Source organism: Ursus americanus, chromosome 5 (assembly GCF_024610735.1).
Source record: "Ursus americanus isolate L20-20 chromosome 5, mUrsAme1.1.p, whole genome shotgun sequence".
Classification (NCBI taxonomy): Eukaryota; Metazoa; Chordata; class Mammalia; order Carnivora; family Ursidae; genus Ursus; species Ursus americanus.
This window is the reverse complement of record NC_142131.1, coordinates 28,253,111-28,279,379: the sequence shown is the minus strand read 5'-3', so window position 1 is coordinate 28,279,379 and position 26,269 is coordinate 28,253,111. Positions and strand designations below refer to the sequence as shown.

The 26,269-nt window shown below is 42.1% G+C and overlaps 1 protein-coding gene across 1 annotated transcript in view; it reads right to left on the bottom strand.

The window, feature by feature from the left end:
• The window catches only part of ARSB (arylsulfatase B), a 157,773-nt gene that overhangs the window by 34,866 nt on the left and 96,638 nt on the right, over positions 1 to 26,269 (bottom strand). The gene's annotated exons all lie outside the window — the stretch shown is intronic.

Below are 26,269 nucleotides of genomic sequence, written 5' to 3'. Positions count from 1 at the left end.
AATATACAAAATTATTTTCTGAACGTACAGGTACAAATTTTTGTCGGGACAACATTTCCAGTCTAGGAGATACCTTGAAATCTCACTAGACTGTGAAGTGCTAAAGGGCAGGGACCTTGCAAAGAAGTGTGACAAAATTGATAAGGGAGCTGAATTCCCCAGCACCATCCTTGGATTCTGCCTCTGAAAGTCCTCTGTCCGGTTCCCTGAGAACATTTCCGTTCCTCTGTCACTCTCCGTCCTGCCCACCCCCAGTCTCAGCCACAGTTTTCTGGGCCCTGGGTCCCCAGGTGTCATTTCAAGGTCACTCAGAACCACGCTTTGGGCAACGGAGGTTGGCTAAATTCTAAATCCATGTCTTCGGCCCCCCTGGTGTTACTCCCGTGATTATGCGACTTAATGGCAAAAGGGACTCTGCAGATATGATGGTTATTAATCAGTGACCTCAAATAGGGACGTTATCTGGGGGGCCTACCCTAATCCCAAGCCTTTTAAAAACAGGGAGTTTTCTCTGGCTCAGAGCACAAAAGTCAGAGAGATTACAGAAGGAATTCAACAAGAGGAAGGTCCTTGCTGGCTTTGAGAGGGAGGGGGTCGGCGGGCATGGACCTGAGAACAGCCTCTGGAAACCGGGAGCAGGCCCGGCGGAGAGAACAGGGATCTCAGTCCTAGAAGCGCAAGCAGCTGACTCCTGCCCCCGAGATGCCAGGTGAGAAGGCAGCCTGACTGACGGCTGGAGTGCCGCCCCGTGAGCTCCGATGCGGAGGACGTGAGCCTGCTCAGACTTCCGACCTTGAGAGCCATGCGATAATAGAGGGTGTCATGTTAAGCTGTAAAGCGTGTGGCAATTTGTTACACAGCAATAGGAGATGAACCCAGCCCTCTGGGAATGTAGACAGCGGTCCTCTACCGGCCTCTCAGCGCCAGCTCCATCAGCTCTCCACTTGCAGAGACAAAGAATGGGTATTAGTAGAGCAAAAATAAACAGGAGGGCTGGCTATTACTGCTGTTGTCCCTGGTCGCTGACCCATTCAGCCAATGGCTCCACCTCCCTCTCCCCCGTGGGTGCCGCGCTCCCCAGTCCCGCACAGCGTCAAACCTTCCTTTCTGCCCTCGGCCGGGGCTTGCAGTTTTCAGCAAAAGCCTCTGAGCTCAAGCTAGATGCTTGATGCTCCAGGGACCCCAGCTGGCTTTGACACAGTTCGAAAGATCAATACAGACCCTGCACGACACCGACACACAGACCCGGAGCAACTGCTGGGTGCACCTTTAAGAACTAGAGAATGTGACTGGCACAAAATGAACTTGAACAGAAATGAGTCAAATTAAGATCCCTGACACACAAGTGGGGCCGCAGGACTAGAGCATCTGGGGCTGAGAGAGCCATGATCCCGGATGCTTGTCCTGGGTCCCGAGATAAATAGCAGATAAAAGCTCCCATGTCTAAGGTTCGGGCTTACCCAAGCTACATGGTGCTCAGCAGAATGGGACTCGAGAATCCAGCTCTTTGGACACTTCATTCCTCCTTCCAGAAATCCTACTTTCCTTGTTTAAATCAAATGAATCCATCCAACAAAAATGCTCTTATTTCTAAGAGAGAAGGGAGATGATTTCCAAGTGCCTTGCTTGATCCCTGAGCAAAACCAATCCCCACCAACTCCCTCCCCCCACACCTTTCTCCTTAAGCAACTTTGCTCAATCCTCATTTAAGGGCTCCCTTTATTCTTTCTGTTTTGCACTGAGTAGCTATTTATATGTACCCCCCGACCCCCCAACACCCTCCAGCCCTGCAGGGGCAGGGGCTACATCCCATTTATCTTCGTGTCTCCCCAGGCCTGCCCAGGGAACACTCAGTACATGTTTAAGGAGTTCACTCTGAGCACTGAGTTGGACTTAACAGTTGAGATTTCCTTTGCTGTCAGGTTTCAGGTAGGGGCTTAAGATCCCTGATCCTGGGAAATAAGGGCTGGGCAGCCGTTACAGCCCAGCCCTGGGGTCCTCTAACCCAGGCAGCTGAAGAGAAGGGTAGGAGAAGGAAGCTCCCGATGGAGAGGAGGGAGTGCCAGCCTTGCTTCCTGCCCGTCAGCCAGCAGCAAGCAGACTTGCTTCTCTAATTTGATCTTTTCTCTGCTTTGGCCAAGGCTGAGTGCATTCCCCACAGAGTAAGAGTGAAACAATGCAGTTGCTGTTTCAAAGCAGAGAAAAAGAGTGCTGGTGGGAAAATGTGAAGAAAGCATTCTCCTTGATTTATTTTTTAAACGTATGTTATGGGAGAAGTAGGCAAGAAGACAAAATATGCAGTACATTCGAACCATGAAGGAGAGACATTTTGTATAGTCCTTTAAAATCTTTCCTACTATAGCTAATCATTTATTGAATCACTCAGCAAACTCTGCCTACAGTGTAATTGGGGCATGCTTCCCTTTGCACAGCTCATGGCTATGCCTGTCTCCTAAACCAGAGGGGCTCCGGGGCAGGGACCTGCTGCCATTCATCCTCACGCCCGAGATGCCGAGCACAGCGCCTGGAGGACAGCAAGAGCTCAGGGCATGGTGGCTGGCCAGCTCCAGGGCTCGAAAAGGGGCAGCAGATATAGAGAGAGGCAGAGTCTTGGGGCCAAGGGGCCAAGTACTTCCGGGGGAAGGCCATAATGATCACTGAGAAGCGTCAGGGAAAGGCCAAGTCAGCTTGTCCTGAAAAGGAGCCAAGAGGGCTGTGGAAATTAGGAGGCCACCGGTAACCTAGGGGATGTCTGGGGAAGAAAGCAGATTGCAATTGGGTAAAAAGTAAATGGAAGAAACGCTGAATGATGGTTACAAGTAAACGTTTGAAAAAATTCATCTAAATGTACATTGTTACATGACTGGTAAAATAAACTACAGAATACTAGGTAGCAGTTAAAAGAATAAAGTAGCCACCCCATCATTTCTCAACCTCAGCATTACTCACATTTTGGGTGGATGATTCCTTTTTTTTTTTTTAGAAGATTTATTTATTTGTTTGAGAGAGAGAGAGCATGCACACACGTGCATGAGTGGTGGTGGGGCAGCGGGAGAGAGAGAGAATCTCAAGCAGACTCCACACGGAGCACAAAGCCTGATGCGGGGCTTGATCCCAGGACTCTGAGATCATGATCTGAGCTGAAACCAAGATTCAGACATTTAACCAACTGCGCCACCCAGGCGGCTCTGGGTGGACAATTTGTTGCAGGCGGTCTCGTGCATTGCAGGATGTTTAACAGCACCCAGACTTCTACCTACGAGATGCCAGTAGCACCGCCACCCAGGCGGTGATCGCCAAAAATGTCTCCAGAAACTGCCAAATGTCCCCAGAGGAGCAAAACTGCCCCCAGTTGAAAACCACCACTCTATGCGTACTGACCAGGAAAGATCTCCAAGGCAGATCATTGAGTGGAAAACATGTCACAAAAAAGTACATTTTACATGGCATCACTGACATAGAAAAAGTATTCTATACACACACACACACACACACACACACACACACACACACACGCGCAATGTCCATATTATATAAGTAAGTACAACTATAGTGTCTAGAAAGACACAACTATTACCAGTGGTCACCTCTGGGGAGTAGACTAAGGCAGGGAGTCACAGTGAATTTTGACTTTATTTGTACTGTTTGTGTTTTTAAAAGAGCAAAATGGAAATGTACTTGGTGGGAAAATTAGTTTGTCAGTGAATGGAAACTGAAGATATGGAGAAACTTTAGGGAAAAAAAGGTGCCAGAATGAGGCAGAATGAAAGGAAGGAATTTTTAGGATGTGGGAAAACTGAGCTCGATTCAGTCAAGTTACAATTTTGTATAAAGCAATATGAAGAGAGGGGTGAATACTAGCGTGCTTCTCCTTATTAGCTCAAGATTTCAATCATGCTTTGCCAGCATTGACTTTCCCAGTTAAATATGCATGAAATAACAGAATTCCTCTTTCTGTTTTTCCACTGCATGTTTCTCTAATTTGTGTTTCTTTGGTGTGTGCACAGCTTTCTATAACTAAAGAGCTGATGTCATTATGGAAACTGTCACTCTTCAGAGCTGGAAAGCCCTGAGAATAAAAGCTCACCTTGCCTTGTGTTTGGTCTGGCATGGCTGAGCACACTGCAGGAGTGTATTTGTTTTTCATTAATTTGTTTGTCATTTTTCTCCATGATCTATGGAATATTTATTTCCCCCGAAGCAAAAGGATCTGAAATGTCAGAGGTTTCTCTTGGTTTTGCTGGGGTAATGAATTGTGGAGAAAAAGAAATTTTTCTAATATGCTATTTGATTGTGGAAGGAGACATTTTGTGACCTTTTGCTATTTTGCTGTGATAATGAATTTCCTGACAAACCTGGAAACTCTGGGCTTCTTTATTGGAATAATAAGGTTTGAGGAGTAACTCTGACCTGGACCTTTGTAGAATTAATCAAATACAGATTTTGGAAAAATTGATGAGTTTGGTCTTTACCGAGACACTCTAATTTATTTCTGTCACTGTGGCAGTAGACAGATCTATACCACATAAAAACATCAAACAATTAACTACAGAATCAAGTCCCTGAACAGAGATTTACACACATGTGGTGGGAGGGGACCTAGGTTCAGGGACGTCTAGCCTGATCCTTGTTTGCTTTGTTTCCTTTTTCTTTTCTTTTTCTCTTCCTTCTTCTTCTCTTTTTAATTGCAGAATTAAGACAAACTTGTAGAAAACCTGCCTACGCTGAACGGAATGAAAAAGATAACTGGAAATCATCCATAACCTCATTCTCCAAAGGTCATGGACCATCACACCATTTTGGTCTGCTCCTTCTAATTCTGTTTTGATGCCTATAATTTATAATTGAGATGATACTGAATATAAAATTTTATATTCTGTGGCTTTTTCCTCCTAAATATTGCATACGATGTTTTGTTTGTGACCTCTAAACACTGCAAAGGAAAACTATACTGAGTCCTTAGGACGTTCTAAACAAGGGCCGCAATTCATGGGGAAAGAGAAGGAATAGATCTTTTTCTTTAGATTTTTATTTATTTATTTGAGAGAGAGAGAGTATGCACACAAACAGGGGGAGAAGTAGGCAGAGGGAGAAGCAGACTGCCTGCTCAGCAGGGAGCCGGACTTGGGGCTTCATCCCAGGACCCTGGGATCATGACCTGAGCCGACGGCAGACACTCAACAGACTGAGCCACCCAGGTACCCCAGGAATAGATCTTTGCAATTATTTTAGGAACATCAGATTCTCCCATTGTCCCCCTGCATGTGTTCATTGATGAGATCCGGTTTTCAGATTCTCTGATATTGTAGACATGTGTACCTCTTTATGTTTGAAAGGCAAGGCGAGAAAACAAGCTTGTTGACTCAGGATGCCAGCCGAGCTCACATAACGACTCCGGGCGAGGGCACTCTGTGTCCCTCAGAGACACTGACTGACCAGCAGGTGTCACAGCTACTGCTCTGACCACCCAGACAGACGTGTGGATGTCAGCGCCTGTGCCAGTACCCTCTCTGCTGCATACTCGGCATGAGCACCGCCAAGTCTCCTTCTCCACAGAAGTAGCATCATTAGTCCCCCGATTTCTCTACTTACTGTCTCTGGGAGCTTGTTGGGGTTGTCTATACCCATTCCTAATATTCTGCAAGACCAGAGGAAGTACCTGAAAGGTGTCAGAACTCATGACCTCAAAGGTGTCAGAATTCATAAGCAGGGTCTCAGAGAATTTAGGTAGAAGTATTAGTACCTCATTCTTGACTTCCTAGGTGGGCGGGATGCTCAGCTCACTGCCGTTTTTTAGAAGTTTAGATTTTCCTCCTGATTGTTGACAGGATGGGAATATCAGAAACAAAAGGAAAAAGGAACTGAGCTTCTGAGTTGAGCTCTAAAATCTTCACGCCTTGCTCAATTGAATATACTTTGAATTTTTTTCATAAAACACCAGATTACTTTAGGATCAGAAGTCAATTTGGACAATGAGAAAGATCACGTAAAATGCTACCCAGTTAGCCTAAGCAGGAACTCACGGGGAAATTACAAAATTATAATTACAATTACTATTTTGATTACATAATTAATATAATAGCTATATAATTAATATATTAGTAATTATAAAACAGTTCTGAAATTTAAGGTCTTGCATCTCTGTCTCCAACTGCATATCTCACAAAATATTTAATTAGTCTTATATCAAATATTCACACATTTTAAATTATAAATCTTGAGGGCGCCTGGGTGGCTCAGATGGTTAAGGTCTGCCTTAGGCTCAGGTCATGATCCTGGAGTCCTCCAGCCCCGCATCAGGCTCCCTGCTCAGCGGGGAGTCTGCCACTCCCTCTGTCCCTCCCCCTGCTCTTTCGAGTGCTCTCTCTCTCTCTCTCTCAAAAATAAATAAATAAATCTTTTTAAAAAATTATAAATCTTGGATTTCCATTTGGGTAAAAGTGCTTCCTGCATGGGGGGCTGGCTACTGGAAGTGTGCTCAGAGACCCAGCAGTAGCAGCACCTGGGAGCTCCTCAGAAATCCTGAATCAGGTCACCCCTATACTGAGTCAACTCAGAGAAGCTCTGGTTTAGAGTGGGGGGATGGAGCAGACCTTTACAAATGCAAGTGTTGTCTCCTGGTGATCAGAGGTGAGTTCCTAGGACATTCAGAAAAGTTGCCAGTACTGTTCACAGACAGCTTTTTTATTCCCCGTTACCAGGCTAATTGCTAGTATTTTCATCACTACGTTGCTGGTTGGAGATGAGAATCTGCCCCTGACTGCTGAAGAGAGACTACAGCTCAAATAACCAGCTTTGGTTTTCTGACTTGGAAAAACAATGCCAAGGTCACTATGCTCCGGATTGGGGGTCAAGATAAGATAGAGAAAAGAGGATGATTGGTCTGAAAGCGTCTGAATGGTTGCAGAAGTGCACCGATAATGCTGTGCATTTGGACACAGGATTTTGACTGATCACTGACTCTAAAACGTGTGTTTTCTCTCACCCGCTTACTTCTGCTTCTAGAAGCAAAGCAGCCTATGGGCAAGGTAAGTTTTGCGGAGAGCTCAAAAGCAGGTCTAAGGTCAGGAATGTGTTTGGTTTATCAGGCAAGGGAATTTAAACTCAAATCCAGTTAGCTGGTTTTCTAATTCACCTTAATCACTAACACTCGATGAAGTGCCATCAAGTTATCTAAAAGAAAGCAGTTACTGCACAATGGAAGAGCTGATGTCATGCTAGGAGATGCTGAACCATCAACAAACTGGAAAGGAGTTTTTAAAAGGGAAAATGTAAAATTATGAAAGACGCATAGTTCTTAGATTTGCTTGCATGCTCTCCCGAGTGGCTGGTGATTTATGAACATCTCTCTGCATTCTTTTCTAATTTGGTTTCCACTGTCAACATTTTCATTTTAAAAGAATGTGTAATCATTTGAGCTCAATGCAGGATAAATGCTGTTCTTTATAATTTGTGAAAAGAGTAAGAAAAAATTACCTCATATACATTTGAAAATATAGTTAAAATTAGAAGAAGGTAAAAGTTTAGATTTTTTTTCAGTCTCTAACATTTAAATGTTTAAAGATGAGTTTTAACAGTTAGAAATCAGGTACTGTATTCTAATTTTTCCAAGAAATAACCCAAACCCAACCCTCAACTTTATTTATTTTTTATTTTTTATTATTTTTTAAAGATGATATTTATTCATTTGAGGGAGAGACAGATAGAGAGAGAACAAGCAGGGGTAGAGGGAGAGAGAGAAGCAGACGCCCCACCGAGCTGGGAGCTGGACGTGGGGCTCGATCCCAGGACCTGGAGATCATGACCTGAGCCAAGGCAGACGCTTAACCATCTGAGCCACCCAGGAGCTCCCTCAACTTTCTTTAAATGAAATATATATATTACAAATAATTCTTATATCTCAGGCAAATGATTATAAGAGAGAGTGATACCTGAGTTGAGTTTCTCTCTTTCCTCTTTTATTCTTATTTTCTCTTTTGAGAAAGGAGCTAAAAGTCAGATAAGCACCGAATGATTTTCCGTAAGAAATTTTTACAAAATGATATAAAAGGCTCTGAAATGAATTTTTGTAAGTTGCCAAAATAATCATAACTTCCTGATAAGTCATCATAAATTTATACTCATGTTGGACACAAGTACACTTAAGTCTCTTACATAGCCGTCAAGTAAACCAAATCTAAGTTTTCTGTATCTTACTTTATGAACAAACATTAGCTATTACAAATCAAGTGCCTCCGACATCTATCCACGCTCTTTGTAAAAGATCTGCTGAAGGCTTTCTCAAGTCTTTCCTTTTTTAAATGACTCTCGCTCTCTGTCAAATAAATAAATAAAATCTTTTAAAAAATAACCTTTAAATGAGGACATTTAGTTAACAACCACTTTTTGTCATGACACTGTTCGGGATACTTGGGTATAGTAATGAATACAAAAGATAAAAAGGTCTGCCCTCGTGGAGCTTTTATTTTAATGGGAGCAGAAGATGATAAACATTTAGAATACAATGACAGATGCTGCTGTGTGCTCTAAAGTAACGCAGGCATGGGGACAGCGCATGGGTGGAAGCGTGCCTAGAGAGTTCCTAGAACACAGCGCACTGTCGCCATTAGTGTCTTCTCCGGACTTTTCTCCATGTGATTGCTCTCAACTCCCTTACGTAATCATGTATGTACCCTCTTTAAAACTGCTTATGTGGAGACATTTAGGTGAGAGGGCAACTAAGCACAGGTCTCTAACGCCGCTGACATTTTAAAGGGAGAAGCTAGACCTAACTAAAAGCTCCTTTCCTGAGAAAATGGTATGGTGCCCCAGGAAATAAGTAAGAGACCTTCTAGCCGACTTTCACAAACATTCCAAATTTGGACATCAGGGCAGGTCACAGGATAGAAAGGAAGCCTTCAAGTGAGAACCTCTTTCACTGCTGTGAGTCAGAAGGAAGTCCAGGGGCATCTCCAGCATGCTAGATGAAAAGACTGCACGCAGGAGGACCCATCCTAACACAGGGCGCAGTAGGAAGGAACTGGGTATAGGTGCTTGCATACCTGAAATAGAGTCCATAAAGTCGGCTCTCGATCGAGGGCTCCATCAAATACAAAGAAACCACCTGGAGACTATTTTCCCCTACTAGGAGGGCCCACTGCACCAGACCGTTTTCCCTCATCCATTGGCTGTTAGCTCACTGAACTGTTTCTATGTATCTTTTACGAAAGAGTCCTCCTGCTTTTATATTGGAAGTATTCTAACAGCATGAAAGATGGAACCCAAAGACAATTGATCTATGCCATTTTTAGCAAAACCCGCCTCATTTACACTCAGTAATAAAATAATATGAACAGAATAAAATATACATAAATATGATAATATTGCACAACATAAAAGGAGATGAACATATCACTATAGAGGTCAAGGCGTAGCATCCCTGACAACTACTTACTGAAGAAAGAGTCAACTGTCAGCCTCAACTTTGTGTACTTAATACGGTCAACTGAAATATCAACTCAATGAAGGAGGAAAAAGATACAATGATAAAACTGATTTTTTAAAACAAAAGAGCTGGAAAGCCTACAGAAAGGCAGAAAAAGATCTGCCAGACTATATTTTGAAATGCCACTGGAAGCATTAAAGAGACACCGAATGAGATCTGTAAACAAAACAAACAAACAAAAAGATCAGTGAAGTGGAACTCATCCGAAAATGTGGGGGGAAATGGCAAAGAGATAAAAATGAGAAGTGAAAGAATATACGTATGAAGGACAAAGGCTATCTAGCCTACAGGTAAGTGGTGTTACTGCCCAAAAGACCAGAGGGCATTTAAAAAGAGAAAAATCCAAACATCTATCAGATTAAAACTTTCCTGGAATGAAAAATCTTGAATTGTGCAGTACTTACTCTCTACCAAGAAAAACTGATGAAATAAATCCAAAATACACTATTGATGTGTATGTGTGTGTATATATATATCTATATATATATATATATAGATATATATATATGTTTTTAACTATCAGTACCAAAGACAGAACACCATAATTATCCAATCAGGGGGAGAAAACTAGATACCTCCAAAGCAAGAGTATCAGGCTATACTGAGATTACTTTTCTGCAACAATAGACGCCAGAGACCATAAGCAACGTCTACAGAATCGTGAAGGAAAAAAAAAAAAAAACCAAACCATGGGATTATTTACCCAACCAAGCTGTCATTATGGGCAAAAGTAACAGAAAGCTATATCCTCAAATATGCAAGGCTTCAGAAAGCATATTGCCCAGGAAGTTTCCATGGAAAGATGATAATTCAAAGATGTACCAAACAAATGAAAAGAATCAAAATAAAATTTCTATCTCAAGATGAAATTACAGTAAAAGGAAGTAAGCACTGAAGTCTATATGTAATTTATATAAAATTAAATCTGTTTTTCACTCTTACACCCTGGGATTATTTCCCAAATAAACTAACTACATGCAAGACTTTGTCTCAAGCTCTACTTTTTGTGAACTAAGACAGTGAGCAAGAATGAATAATTTAATACATGATACTAAAAATATTGATAACTAAATAAAAAAAAACTTTAGTTCTCTCATTTATACCACATAGTAAACATTCATTTCTGGCAGGATGGTGGACAAGAAATCCCAATAGACCATCCTTCCAAAAACAGCAAGACAAGCTACATAGCTTTATTTTTAAAAGGAAAACTTTTCAGGGGCACCTGGGTGGCACAGTCAGTTAAGTGTCTGACTCTTGGTTTCGGCTGAGGTCGTGATCTCAGGGTGGTGAGATCGAGCCCCACGTTGGGCTCTGCAAAGAGCATGGAATCTGCTTAAGACTTTCTCTCCCTCTGCCCCCACCCCCATAAGTAAAACAATCTGAAAAGAAAAGAAAAGAAAAGAAAAGAAAAGAAAAGAAAAGAAAGACTTTTCAAATGCCTTGGTGATACGTTAAGAAATTAACCTTGAAAATTACAAGGGGAGGACTGCTGCTTCTAACCAAGTAAGTGGTAGGGACTGGATTTATCTTTCTGCCACAAACAGCCAGGAAACTGGACAAAATTTAAGTAGCAATTATATTCAAGCATTTAACAAAAGCAAAATAAAACCACAGTGATTTATTATTGCATACCTGCTAGCATGGCTAAAATTAAAAAGACTGCCAATGCTAAATGTTGGTGAGAAAGTAGAGTAACTGAAACTCTTACATGCTCTTAAACAAAGCTGAAGTTTGGCAGACTAGATTAAAGAAAAGAAAACAGGTATATGCTCCTTAAAAGAGATGTATTTAAAACACTGAAAATGCAGAAAGTTTGAAAGTTAAAAGGTTGACAAAGATGCTTCATGAAATTATTAACCAAAAGAGAAGAAGAGAGCTGGTATTCCTAGATTCAAAGCAGATAAAATGGGCTTTTAGGCAAATTAAAAAACAAAACAAAAAAAAAACCACACACTTAAAAAAAAGATCATTTTGCTATGGTAAAATGTTCATAAAGTTTGATAAAAGATAAAAAAAAAAACCTACTTGCAAGCAGATTACATTCTCAAGTAGTAATGCAATTAAGATAGAAATTAAAACAAAAAAGATGATGAAAACCCTTATCCCTGAAATTTTAAAACACAATTTTAACTTATTATGGGTTGAAGAATAAAATATTTCTTGTGATAATAAATATATTATAAATAAAAAGAAAATTAATGATAAAAATATAACCTATCACTATGCACAGGATGTAGCTGATGCAGTATATAATAATAATTGTAGAAGTTTAAATACTTGCTGGAAAAACTGAATATCCACATGCAAAAGAATGAAATTGGACCCTTATCTTATACCAAACACAAAGATCAAATAAAAATGGACTAAAGATTTAATGTAAGGTCTAAAACTGTAAAACTCCTTGACACAAACATAGGGAAAAAACTTTTTGGCATTGGTCTTGGCAATGATTTTTTGGATATGACACCAAAAACACAAACAACAAAGGCAAAAATAGTCAAGTGAAACTACATCAAACTAAAAAGCTTCTGTATGGCAAAAGAAAAAAAAAATCAAATGCAACCTATAGAAAGGGAGAAAATATTTGCAAACCATATCTCTGATAAGGAGTTAATACCCAAAAGGAACACATACCACTCAATAGAAGAAAAATCCAATTAAAAAATGGGCAGAGGATCAAAAAGCAAGAAGTGTTGGCAAGTCTGCGGAGAAAAGGGAACCCTTGTACACTGCTGATCACGTGAATTGGTTCAGCCACTGTGGAAAACAGTATGGAGTTTCCTCAAAAAATTAAAAATAGAACTACCATATGATCCAGCAATCCTACTTCTGGGTATATATCCAAAGGAAATGAAAACAAGATATTGAAGAGATATCTGCACTCTCATGTTCACTGCAGCATTGTTTACAATAGCCAAGATATGGAAACAACTTAAGTGTCCGTCAATGGATGAATGATGAATGGATAAGGAAGATATGGCGCGTATATATATATATATATATAAAATTATTCAGCCATAAGAAAGAAGGAAATCCTGCCATTTGTGACAACACGGATAGACTCTGAGGACAAACACTGCCTAGTATCACTTACATGTGGAATCTTTAAAAATAAAAAAGTTCACACTCTTAGAAACAGAGTAGAATGGTCATTGCCAGGGGCGCCTGGGTGGTGCAGTCGTTAAGCGTCTGCCTTCGGCTCAGGGCATGATCCCAGGGTTCTGGGATCGAGCCCCACATCAGGCTTCTCTGCTAGGAGCTTGCTTCTTCCTCTCCCACTCCCCCTGCTTGTGTTCCCTCTCTCGCTGGCTGTCTCTCTCTGCCAAATAAACAAATTAAAAAAAAAAAAAATCTTAAAAAAAAAAAAAAAGAATGGTGGTTGCCAGAATGGGGTGGGGGGGCAGTAAATAGGGGGAAGGTGGTAAAAGGGTATAAACTTTCAGTTATAAGATGAATAAGGTTTGAGGAGCTAATGTAAAAAATGGTGACTATAGTTGATAACACTGTATATTATGTAATTGAAATTTGCTCCGAGTAGAACTCAAATTCTGTCTTCTGCCCCCCAAAAGATAAACGTGTAAGGTGATAGATGTGTTAATTAACTAGATGGTGGGACTTCTTTCACAATGTATAAGTATATCAAATCACTACAATGTACATTTAAATATCTTATTTGTCAATTATACTTCAATAAAACTGGAAAAAATATGGTATATATATATATACACATACACATAACAGAATATTATTCATTCATTAAAAAAAAAGCAAATCCTGCCATTTGTGACAACATGGATGAACCACAAAAGCATTATGTTAAGTAAAATAAGTCAGACAGAGAAAGACAAATACTGTATGATCTCAGTCATATATGGAATCTAAAAAACCTGAATTTATAGTGCCAGGGGTGGAGGGGCTGGGGGTAGAGAAAATGATAGCTGGTGGTAAGAAGGTACAAACTTCCAATTATAAAATGAAAAAGTTCTGGGTACCTAAAGTACAGCATAGTATGTAGTTAACAATAGTGTACTATACACTTGAAAGTTATTTAAAAAGTGATCTTAAATGGTTTTACTGCCAAAAATCCAAAAAAACCAAAAAAAGGTAACTATGGAGGTAATGGATGTGTTAACTAACTTTATTGTGGTAATCGTTTCACAACATAAGCATATATCAAATTGTCACATTACACACCTTAAACTTATATAATGTGCTGTCAAGTGTATCTCCATAAAGCTGGGAGAAAAAAAGATAAATATCTCCAGTGCACGAAAAAACTCTTCCATAAGACACAAAAAGAGGGAACACCATTCAAGTTATTTTATGAAAACAGCATAACCTTGACCAAAATATTACAAAGATAATTTAAGAAATCATAATTACAGGATATTCTTACACATAAACATGAATGTAAAAATGCTGAACAAAGCATTAGACAATTTTATCCAGCAATGTATAAGTGGAATGTAACTCAATGCAAATTTAACATCAGAAAATTAACAAATCACAGGAAAAAGGCATATGGTCATATAGAGGCAGAAGAACTTTGAAAAAAAACCAAACACCTATTCATAATTTAGACGATTCTACAAACTAGGAATGGAAGGGTGTTTTCTTACTCTGATAGAGAGTATAAAAAATCTATAATGAACATTATACTTAATGGTAATACTTTGAAAGCTTTCCTTTTGGGCTTGGGAATGAAACAAGGATGCCTGATACCACCTCTTTTACTCAACACTGAATAAAAATAGCAATAAGACAAGAAAAAGTGAAAGGTGTATGATTAGAAAAGAACAAATTGTCATTATTAAAGATAATTTCCTTGTTGTTATACAAACTCAAGAAATTATTAGACTTGGTAATGGAATTTAACAATGTCACTAATTGGATATAAGATTAAAGGTGAAGTGAATATCCAAAACTCAATTGCATTCCTATATACTAACAAATAACAGAATTCAAAAAGAAAAAAGGACCATTTATAATAGCAACAAAAACATAAGATATACAAAAATAAATAATAAAAAAGTCTTGAAAATTATAATAGTTTACAGGAAGTCATTAGAGAAGATGACATCAAAGCATAGCTATACTATGTCCATGGACAAATTGATCTATAAGTTCAATGCAACTTTAATCAAAATCTCAACTGTTTTTTCAAGATGGTAGGCATAACCATATCGATTTTGTTATTTTTAAACTGTAAACCTACTTGGCATTCATACTATTCCCCCTGACACATTTTTTAAAGAGCCAAATGTAAATGATAAATCTTTGTAGAACTAGAAGAAAATATAAGTGAATATTTGAACTTAGGATGAAGAATTGTTTAAATATATAAACACAAGAATTCTAGAAAATGAAAATTTTTACTTTTTAAATTTAAACGATACTATAAAATAAAATCAAAAGAAAAGTATTTGCTACATAACAATGAATATTTTAACATATAAAAAGTTCTTATAAATTGATAAGAAAAACATTTTTCTCTTAACATGAGAAAAAGATAAGAACTAGTAATTACAGCCAATAAACACAAAAAATAAGCCTAGCCTCAGGAGCAAAGAGATACGAATTAAGACAGTACATTATTTTCCCCATTTACAAAATTGGCAAATGTTTTAAGAAATGTTAATATATCCTATAGCAGAGATTCCATAAAATAAACATTCTCACACAGTGATGATAGAAATAACAATTCATACATTATTTCAGGGAAGCAACTGACCAATATATAAAAAAGGATCTTCAAAATGTCTATGCCCTTTGACCTAGGAATTTTGCTTTTAGGTCCCACCATCTAGTTAATTAAAAGCATCCAAAATAATGGATGGTCATTGCAGCTTTATTTATATTAATGAAACTTTGAAAATATACTAACACATGCAAAAATAGGGTAAGTGGTGAAGTATTCCTTCTGCATGTTAGAACTGTAGATCCAGGTCAGAGAATGCCATGCAGCCATTGATAAAATTGTTCTGCAAAATTTTAAAGCTGAAAAATGTCTACCCTTAATTATGCTAACAAATTAGATAATGAAATAATATATCATAGGATCCAAATTCTGTAAGAATGTGTGATATATGGGTGTCCGTGAGTGGAGGGGAGAGAGAGAGAATACAGGAAAAAAAAAAAATCACACCAAGTTATTAACATTGCTTACTTTGAGGTAGCAGGATAGTGGCATTGTGGTGATTTTTACCTTTATCTCTGCGCTTTTCTGTATTTGTCAAAATTTCTACACAATATCCCTCCTATGTATTACTTGTAAAAGAAACAAACAGGTACCTTCCCTCCTATCAGAATCAAGTCTATCCTCCTTAGTCTGACATACTGTCTTTATTATCCCATCTTCTCCTTCTTGCCTTCTCTTTGTCTCAACAGGCTTACACATACACCCTTCTGCTCACGTGCCTGTGTGTCCCAGGATCGCCTTTTCCAGCTCAGGAACTCCTCATTCAGGGTTCCAGGCAAGGCTTCCTTCCCTTCGGTAACCAGCCTGTGTGACTGAGCCCTCCCCTCGAATAGCGGCTCTCTGTCTCCCAGACTGTATGGCAATTAATCTGACAAGTAATCAAGTCCAGCTTGCAACATCTCAACCACGGTGACCTTGAACTATTACTTGATTTTCTTTTAACTTTTTGTATGTTTTTCTTCTTTTCTCCAACTAGATTATCAACTATTTTTGTTATTTTTCATAAAGTCTAGTGCAACAGAGTAGGTGTGTATGATACACAGAATCATGGCCCCAAAGATGTCCATGTCCTAACCCCCGGAGGCTGTGAATAGGTTAGGTTATAGTGCAAAGGGGAATTAAGATTGCATATGGAGTTCAGGTTGCCAATCAGCTGACCTTCAAAGAGGGAGATGAGCCCGAATTACCCAGGTGGGCCGAATGTAATCACAAGAGGCCTTAAAAAGCGGAGGAGCTCAGAAGAGGTGTGAGGACAGAAATAAGGTTGGAGTGATGTGCTATAAGGACTCCACTCTCCATCACTGGCTTTCAAGATGGAGGAAGAGGGCACAGGCCAAGCAAGGGGGGCCGCCTCCCCAGCCTGGAAGAGCAAGGACGTGGATTCTCCCCGAGAGCCTCCAGGGAGGAATACAGCCCTGCCAACACCCTGGACTTTTGTTCAGTGAGATCCATGTCAGACTTTTAACCTACAGAGTCGTAACATGAATTTGTGTGGTTTTAAGTCATTAATTTTATGGTAATTTGTTCCAGCAGCGATAGAAAATTAATACAGTGTTAAATATTATTTTCCTTCATTCACACTTAAATCAAGAAAGATAAAACCAAAGTTATTAAAATAATGGACACATTTAAGGCTATACTTTTTGAGGAAATCTATCCTAATCACCCCCAAATGCTTCTCATTATTTCTTTATTTCTCCTCAGCGCTTATGTATCCAATTTATATCACTTATCATTTGTTGCTACTTATTTTATTACTGTGTTACTATCATTTCCTGGGCACACAGTCTTTCCTCTCATTCAAAAGGCTCTTCAGAAGCAGAGGCCATGTATTCACTCCCTAGGTATTTGTTGCCAGACGTAACAGACTTCAGTCTATAAATGCCTGATTACTAACATCTTACGTTATGGATTACTTACGGGTGACCATATACTCAGCTTTCTTCTCAGAAATGTTTTTGAAAGTTTTATTTCAGTCTTATACAGAAGCACCCTCAAGCCCCTAAAAATCTGACTGGATTAGTAAATATTTACAAAGGGGACTTACTACACTTTCATTCTGTTGGACCTGACCCACAAAATTTAGCGAGGTTTTATGTTTTCCCAAACTTTTACGGTTGACTATTTCAAGAAAGGCATATGGATTTATCCCTATGGATTGTTAAGACTGGGGAACTGAGGTAGAAAGATGTCTGGTCTAGAAGGGGAGAGAAAAAAGGGAGTCTGGACATCCTCAAACCTTGAACAGACCTGGGTACGGAGCAGGCTCCGGTGTGGAGGAGGGACTGTGTGGAGGGTAGGGTCTATTCTGTGTTGAATGTCAGAATCAGCATAGACCTTCGGATCAACTAGAGTTACCAGGCTGCTCTTGGAAGCCACGGCTAGAATTTCTCGGCTGTACCACAATTAAAGAAAAGGAAGCAAATAAATAAGTGGTCAGTTGGAAACGAGAGGATTTGGCCTCATCGTAACCCTGGGGGAAAAAATAAAAGCTGATGTGTAAATGGGGTTCTGGGCAAGTAAGCACATGGTGTTGTGCAGAAGGGAATTCAGGGAGGCAGCTGGCCCTGGCCACATGCCCTTCTCCCAGAGGCAGGGCCAGCCCTGGCCCTTCAAGTCCGCTGCTGTGATCTGGCCCTGGGAAGCCTTAAAAAAGTTGCTTACACTGATTTCTCCAAACATAAAACTGGGGCAGTGGGATTTGCCATTTCTGTGTAGCCCAGACCTGCGGTGGGGATTAATTAGCATTTTTAAAGGGCTGTGGGTTTGGTGTGGCTTGTTTATTTTCTCAGGATGAAAGCCAGTACTCCAGCACCAAGTGTTCACAGCGAAGGGCTGATGCATGTTACTTGAGATGCACTGTGTGAAGTGGGGTGGATGGGATATGAGGCTTGGGGGACTGCCCTCGGCATCAAAAAGGCCACATTTCCAAACACACTTTAGTGCTCCCCAAAGTGAAGGAGGCAGAAGAAAAGCCTTTGAAAATTAAAAAGGGGCAAAGTCACCTGAGTTTCGGCTCTGCGACCAAGGGCATGTACCGACCTACACCAGGGCACGCTGGATGAGCCGCTAAAGACAAATATTAGGGGGTAGAGAAGACACCAAATTCTGCTAACTTTGGGACAAGCTGCAAAATGAGCTCCTATATTCAATAAGGGGAAAGAACGCCAGCGGAGGCCGTCAGGGTCTGACGGTGGGGGGAGGATGGTTACACTTTAGCTTCGCTGCCACCGCACAGGTGGGCCCGGGGACAAAGACACCAGTGCAGCCCCAAATCCCACTCACTGAAGACCCAGCAGCTTTCCAGGTACGGCAATCTTGCAAGAACCCTCCGGGCTGGTTTTCTTTGTTTGTTTGTTAAGATTTTATTTATTTGTGTGTGAGAGAGAAAGCACAAGCAGGGGGAGCAGCAGGCAGAGGGAGAAGCAGACTCCCTGCTGAGCAAGGAACCCGATGTAGGACTCGATCCCAGGACCCTGGGATCATGACCTGAGCCCAAGACAGACGCTTAACCAACTGAGCCACCCAGGCGTCCCCAGGCTGGTTTTCAAAAGTAAATATTTATGGCTTCATTCCTGATTATGGAAATTCGATGTGCTCGTTACTAAAACGTAAAACTGGAGAAATACATAAAACAAAAAGTGCAGACACCCCCCACCCCAATCCCAGCAGCCAGAACATAATCGCTATGAACTCTTGTTGGGACATATTTACAAGACACAGATATAATTGTCCTCAATTTATAAGTGAGGAAATGGATAACTCAGAGAACTTATCCACAAGCTTAGAGGAAGTAAGTCAAAACTGGAATTCAAACCCAGGCTTTGGGACACCCCGGAACTCTGCATGTTCCATTAGGCTACACACCGTGTCCCCATATCCTTCTCTCTCATCCCACCACCATCCTGCAGGGTAATCACTACAGAGCACTGTAGGACTTACATAACTAGCTCTACACACAGGTTGTGCAGGAAACTGCAAGCTAGTGTCACAGCTAGACCCATTTTTCCAGCCACATTTAAGTGTGTAATGCTCCGGTGACGTTTGAGTGGAGGATTGTAACACACATCTGGGCGTCCTTTTGCCCAAAACCCATGTAGAACAGAAAAACAAAGAGACCCCTTAAATTAGGAGGACGTGACTTTTGTGTGAGGCTTGAACCTGGAAAGCCCTGAATTCTGGGTCTGTTATTTCTTAGCTGTGTGTGACCAATGCCTCGGTTTCTCTTTCCTGATAATAAAGAGGATGGACAATCTGAATGCTTTCTACTTTCTGGTATTCTATGCAAAAATGAGCCATCTCCTCATTGCGAGGTGGTGGGTTTCACACGTCCCCCCCCTAACTTTGCTTATTCTGCTCAGTATCAAATTTTAGGCTACAGGACAGACAGTTGCTCCCGGATTGCTACTTCACAAATATGCCCAGAAAGAAACGAAAGTGCTTTGAAAAGAAAGTATGGTATTATTGCTCTTGCTAGATTTAGTCTAATTAAATGAGTGGGTGACAGCCAATTCAATGATTAATTTATTAGCATGCATTCTTTCAGAGTGTACAAATCTGCACAACAAACTGAGAGGGGCTCTGGGTGGCTCAGTCAGTTAAGCATCTGACTCTTGATTTCCGCTTAGGTCATGATCTCAGGGTTGTGAGATCGAGCCCCGCCCACATCGGCTCCGTGCTGGGCATGGAGCGTGCTTGAGATTCTCTCTCTCCTTCTCCCCCTCCTCTCTTTCTCTCTCCTCCGCCCTCTAAACAAAGGAGAGGGGTTTGAGAGAGTTCGAGATCAAATCTTGCCCTCCTGGGAACTGACAGCTCTGGATGGGGAAAACACAAGAATCTATACAACTGCGTCTGAGGTAGCAAGAGCTCAGTGTCCTAGGATGCTTGAGTAGCCCAAGAGACTCAAGTCTGGAGGGCTCAGCAGAGCTTCACGGAGGAGGAGGGAGGGATGGGAACAGGTCCCTAGAGAAGTGTCAGGCACAGCACGATGACGGTAGCTGAAGGTGGGCACTGCAACAGTGCCGAGGGGTCGTGTAAGCTGAATTACGGAGGTCATAGCTGGCAGGCTCAGGCGTCCGCACGCAGCTGTGGGCAGCTGGGGACCACAGACAGCCAGCAAGCAGGGAAGTGAGAGGCTGTGTCCATGGCCTCTTCTAGACCGGCTTCTGACAAAACTTAAAGTCTAACTGATCTCCAGTACCTACACGAGTACCTAGCTTGTACCTGTTGAATAAATCATCTCAGAAATGGACTGAATGTTGCTCTAGAGAGGAAACAGGGAGCCGCTCCAAGCAGGCAAACCTGGACAGCTCTTAGATCTTGTGTACAGAATTGGCAATTTTACCACAGAAAATGAGTGTGTGAGAGAGAGGGAGGGAAAGACTCTTCTTTCGCTCTGTAATCAAGAGCGGAAATAACATCTCATTATAACCTTTAAAGAAAAGAGGCCTTTTAAATGAAATAGTAACAAAGCTGTACGGGATCACTTTGAAGACTTGGCCTTTGGTGGTATGGAAAATGCTAACATCTGTCAGTGCCCTTCATCTATGATCAAGCTCCTACCAGAAGAATCCGAGTGCTTTGGACGCATGCATGCGTGTCAGGTGTACATGTATACATTGCACAACCGGATGTGCGTGAGAATTCTCACGATACACAGAATGTCACATCCGACTTCCCAGGTGAGTTGTGGTCTCAGATGGAGGAGGCTCATTACTTCAGAACAGTGCATGTCAAGGCCGGTGCCTGGGGTTGGGTGTATATATTTCCTCTAACGTGAACTAACTCCTTTGAAATGATTTCTCCTCATGGTCTAAGGCATGCTGGCTAGAACCTAAGGGGGTTTGGAGCTGGTGCTCCTCAGAAGCTCATCGAGCTGGGCAGGATCTCAGGGCCTGACTTGGAATCTGGGCAGCTCCCTACCACCTGCGGTAGTTCCAGGCTTCCCATGAATGAGCTTAAATGGCATCACCCCTGTCCCTTGGGATCTCACAGGTCTCCTCCACTGACTACCCTGTACTGCTCGAGAAGGACACTGGGTCTAGGTCAGCCTGCTAGAAAGAAAATTTTTTTTTTTAAAGATTTTATTTATTTATTCAACAGAGACAGGGACAGCCAGCGAGAGAGGGAACACAAGCAGGGGGAGTGGGAGAGGAAGAAGCAGGCTCCCAGCGGAGGAGCCTGATGTGGGGCTCGATCCCATAACGCCGGGATCACGCCCTGAGCCGAAGGCAGACGCTTAACCGCTGTGCCACCCAGGCGCCCCTAGAAAGAAATATTTTATTTATGTATTTGAGAGAGAGAGAACATGAGTAGGAGGGGAAGGGGGAGGGGCAGAGGGAGAAGGAGACTTCCCGCTGAGCAGGGAGCCCGATGCAGGGCTTGATCCCAGGACCCTGAGATCATGACCTGAGCTAAAGGAAGACACTTAACCAACTGAGCCACCCTAGAAAGAAATATTTTAAAGACACAAGGGAATAAATAATTCTTAGGATATGTTCTTAGAAAGGAAGGAGGGAAGAGAAAAAGATACTATCTGAACAGAGACCAAAACATGTCTGCCCAAGGTTATCTCAGAACAAAGCCTCTGAAGATGAATAAAGTTTCCTCAAAGCACACAGGAAAGCAATTACAGCCCACATGTCTGACACTGGCCACGGGGGTGAGGGGCGAGGTGGAGATCAAAGCAGAGCCAGATTTGGGGCACGGAGAGGACGGAGAACAATGAAACAATGCAAGGGGACTTGCCAAGGAGGGAGCACAAAGAAACAGAGCAGAAGCAGCAGGGCCCTGGTCTCCGAGCGGAAGTCAGGCCGAGCGGAAGTCAGGCCGAGCCGAGCACATGGGCAGGGACTTTATAAATATATATGTTTGTCTCTCACAGAGGTCTAGAGAAAGGACTGAAGAAAGGGAGGGAAAATCCCACATCCTCTCTTCCGGCTGACATTTTCAATGCAGGCAAGACGGAGGGCGGGCATTTATAAGTTGGATAAGTAGTTCCAAGCAGTGTAAGTAGGATAAGCCGTATATGATAATGTTAATGGTCACCGGCCACTTCTAAATTTTAATGTAATTATATTTATTTAGGAACAAAATGTAAGATGCAAGCTCAGGGATTAAAAGGTGGGTGTGAATTGCCATCCGGAGATATCTTTAGGCTCAGGAAAGGCTAAGAGATGGTAAGACAATGACTTTAACCTGATGCTCTATTATCATTCATTAACAAGTATTTGCCGAGAGCGGGCTGTGATGGCAGGCTCTGCGCAAAGCACGGGGGATGTGGCAGTAAATGAAAAAGATACAGACCCTGGCCTCATGAATTTCTATGCTTTTTTTTTTCTTTGGTTTTACATTTTACATTTATTTATTTTTAACTGTGGCAAAAAATATATAAAATTTACCATTTTGACTGTTTTTAAATGTACACTTCAGTGGTACTAAGTACATTCACACGGTTGTGCAGCCTTCACCACCCCCACCCACAGAACTCTTTTCATCTTGCAAAACTGAAACTACACCCATTAAACACGGACTCCCCGTCTCGTCCCCGCCAGCCCCTGGCAGCCCCTATTCTACTTTCTGTCTCTATAATTTTGACTTTACGAGGTACCACATGTAGGTGGAATCATGCAGTATTTGTCTTTTTGTGACTGGCTTATTTCACAAACGTTCTCCAGTTTCATCCATGGTGTAGCACGTGCCAGAATTTCCTTCCTTTTTAAGGCCTTTTTAAGGCCCACTGTATGCATATCCCACATTTTATTTACCCTTTCATCCCACCAACAGTGCCTAAGCGTTCCCATTTCTCCACATCCTCACCAACACTTGTTATTTGCCTTCCTTTTTTCTTTCTTCCTTTCTTTCCTTTCTTTTCATAGTAGCCATCCTAATGGGTGTGATCTGTGGCTCTTTGAGAATGTTTAAGCTTTACTAGGGAATCTCCTGGTCTATGGGGAAGCCTATGACACCTCTGGAGTGTGCCTGTGTGTGTGTCCCAGTCTTCTGGGAATATCTTTATTATTCATACCCAACCCACATGTACCTAGGGTATGTGGCCATGAAAAAAGCCCCAACTCCACCAGTAAGAAGCGCCTTTGGGGGCACCCTGTACTCTTAGAATAAGAGGGAGGGGATAGAGCTGCTAAACCCCAAAAGGCCAGCTTCTGAGGGGATGTGGTATTACTTAGAAGGTAGGGCTCCCCCGGGAAATGTCTAATGCCTGTCCCTCTGATTCGTGATAGGACGAGACACTGGTCCACAACCCCCAAAAAGCCCCACTAAAGAGCAGAGGGCAGATGGAAAAGTGGAGTGATGCAGTGATGTTTTAGAACAGGGATCAGAAAAGTGCGAAGCACTTATAATGTTTCTAACATTTTCACTTGTATCTATCTATGTACAACCACGCCTTTGGCTATGTCACTGCTTAGTAATGAGTGCCCGGGGGGAAAAGGAGAGAAACTGAGTCAGCAGCTTTGCTCCTTTGAGATCCTATTTATACAGAGACCCACAGATTGTTGAAGCGGAAGGGACTTGAGACATCATTTAGTTCAATCTTCGCTTCACAGGTGAGGAAACTGGTGAAGTGGCTTTTGGGAGGGTACAGATAGAATGCCACCGTCTTGTGCCCTAGTAAAGACGAACAATCCAGGAAGTGTTGGAGTTAGAAACCAAAGACACGGTTCTGTGATAACACTGACTCGACTGTGAATCTGTAATGTATGCTCTACTGGCTGCTATATGATTGCATCCCACAAAGCCTCTAGAACATATTCACAAAACATACTCTATAAATAGGATTCACAGACTTGGTTGTTGTCCTATAAATACATATTTTCTTAGAGCTGGATTTAATCCCCCCCAAATTAACTGCACAGAAAAGGAAACGTGCTGGAATCATCTCCTGTGAAGGAGCGGGCCCCCAAAGATAGTGCTCCTTTTTTTAGCTTCTGCTGCACAGTGGGTCTATATGAAGATAAAAACTGGGGAGAAAAGCCCAAGGTGTTGCATATGTGTGAGGAGGGGCACTTTGCTACTTGCAGGCAGAGACAGAAGTGAATGCCCTGTTTCTGCGGACCGACGGTGAATGTGGTTCTATGTGGATGCCGACGGCGGACAATGTCCCTCGTTACAAGCAGGAGTCAGAGCAAGAGTCCCTGGTTGACAGCGAAGGCCAACAGGGAGGCCTGGAGTGGGCTTCAAGGTGGGGGGGGGGCAGCAGAAGGCCAGAAAATGTCCCTGAACTTGGGACAGCAATAAAGGGTCATCGTAAGTCCATCATTTAATATGTGGGAAAAGTGGAGGGACTTGGTTAAGGCCTTATAAGCTATGGGTGGCAAAACTAAAATGATTCACTATTCTGATTTCCATGCCCTCCTTAACTTTTATACCGGAGAAACCTTGCACCTGTGCTGGGATTGAGCTGGGGCACTGTGGGGAAGGTAGCAAAAACCACAGCAGGTTGTACTAGGAGCTCTGCAGCCAGCAGCGCTGTGGCCGGGTTACATGGAAACACAGAACGCAAGTTCCCAGTTCGTCCTTTCTCTCTTTCTCTCTTTCTTGCAGAGAAACAGCGTGCACACGCAAGTGGGGGGAGGGGCAGAGGGACAGGGGGAGAGAGAATCTTCAGCAGACTCCATGCCCAGCATGGAGCCCAACATGGGGCTCAATCTCACGACCTTGAGATCATGACCTGAGCCCAAACCAAGATTCGGACACCTAACTGACTGAGCCCCCATTTCTGATACTAAGAAACATTCAGCTTGGGGGCGCCTGGGTGGCACAGTGGTTAAGCGTCTGCCTTTGGCTCAGGGCGTGATCCCGGCGTTATGGGATCGAGCCCCACATCAGGCTCCTCCACTGTGAGCCTGCTTCTTCCTCTCCCACTCCCCCTGCTTGTGTTCCCTCTCTCGCTGGCTGTCTCTCTGTCAAATAAATAAATAAAATCTTAAAAAAAAAAAAAAAAAAAGAAACATTCAGCTTGGTGAGGGGAGGGGCCTGTTCACTTGCAGATGGAACTTGGTAAGGACAGCCGACAGCCATCAGTGTGTGCCGCGTCTTCAGCACATCCGTGGACATCATACGGGGTTCCCAGTGCATTCAACTACCTAGAGGTTTTAAAAACCCTTGCTGCTTCCCCTCTTCCCTCCTGGCCACCCCCAGAGATTCTGATATCACTGCTTATGAATGACTGCTCTAGTAAGCTGGTGATAGACTAGAATGCGTCACCCCCCTTTGGTAGGCTGGGGTGGAGAAAAGGTTAGAAACCGTGGATGTCGTGGCCACAGTAAGTAGTCACGGGCCTGTGCTCCCCCGACACAGCGGATCCAGTCACTTTCCAGAACCTGCTAGAACAATCTAGCCTAACAGAAATGCAATGCAAATTCACATGTAATTTTAAATTCTCTATTAACCACATAAAAAAGGAAAAGGAAAAAGGTGAAATTAATAATAAATTTAATTCAACATATCTAAAATATTGTTATTTCAATAAGTAGTAAATATATATTATGACATATTTCACATTTTTCATACTAAGTCTCCAAAATCCGATGTGTATTTTATACTTGCAGCACATCTCAATTCACAATTAGCTACATTTCAAGTGTTCGAAAGCCACACACCCTTGCCTCTTTCACTGACATAAGTTACTCCAATAGAAATAGCAATTTCTCCACACGATAGCCATCCTCCCTGCCTCAGACCATTTCTTTTCCACTTTGGTCCAACACTCTTCCATGAGTCATCAAGTAATCGTCACTGAGGGCCTACCCAGTGATGGGTACTCACGTTAACGTAGGAGGATGAGAAGATAAATAAGACACAGACCCTGAATTGCAGGAGCTCTCACCTTGGTGGGAAATGAAGGCACGTACAAGGGAATTTGCTGCAGGCTTTATGCACAGATACATACAAGAGGATGCTAAGGAAGGACTTTCTGGGCTTCCAAGAAGCCTTCACACACATGGGACATTTGTACGGAGCTTTAAGGGATGAGGAAAAATTGTGGAAGGTCAGGGAAACGTGTTTCAGCCACAGAGAAAAGCATATTCAAGACAAAAAATGACGATCTACATGCCTGGAAAAGG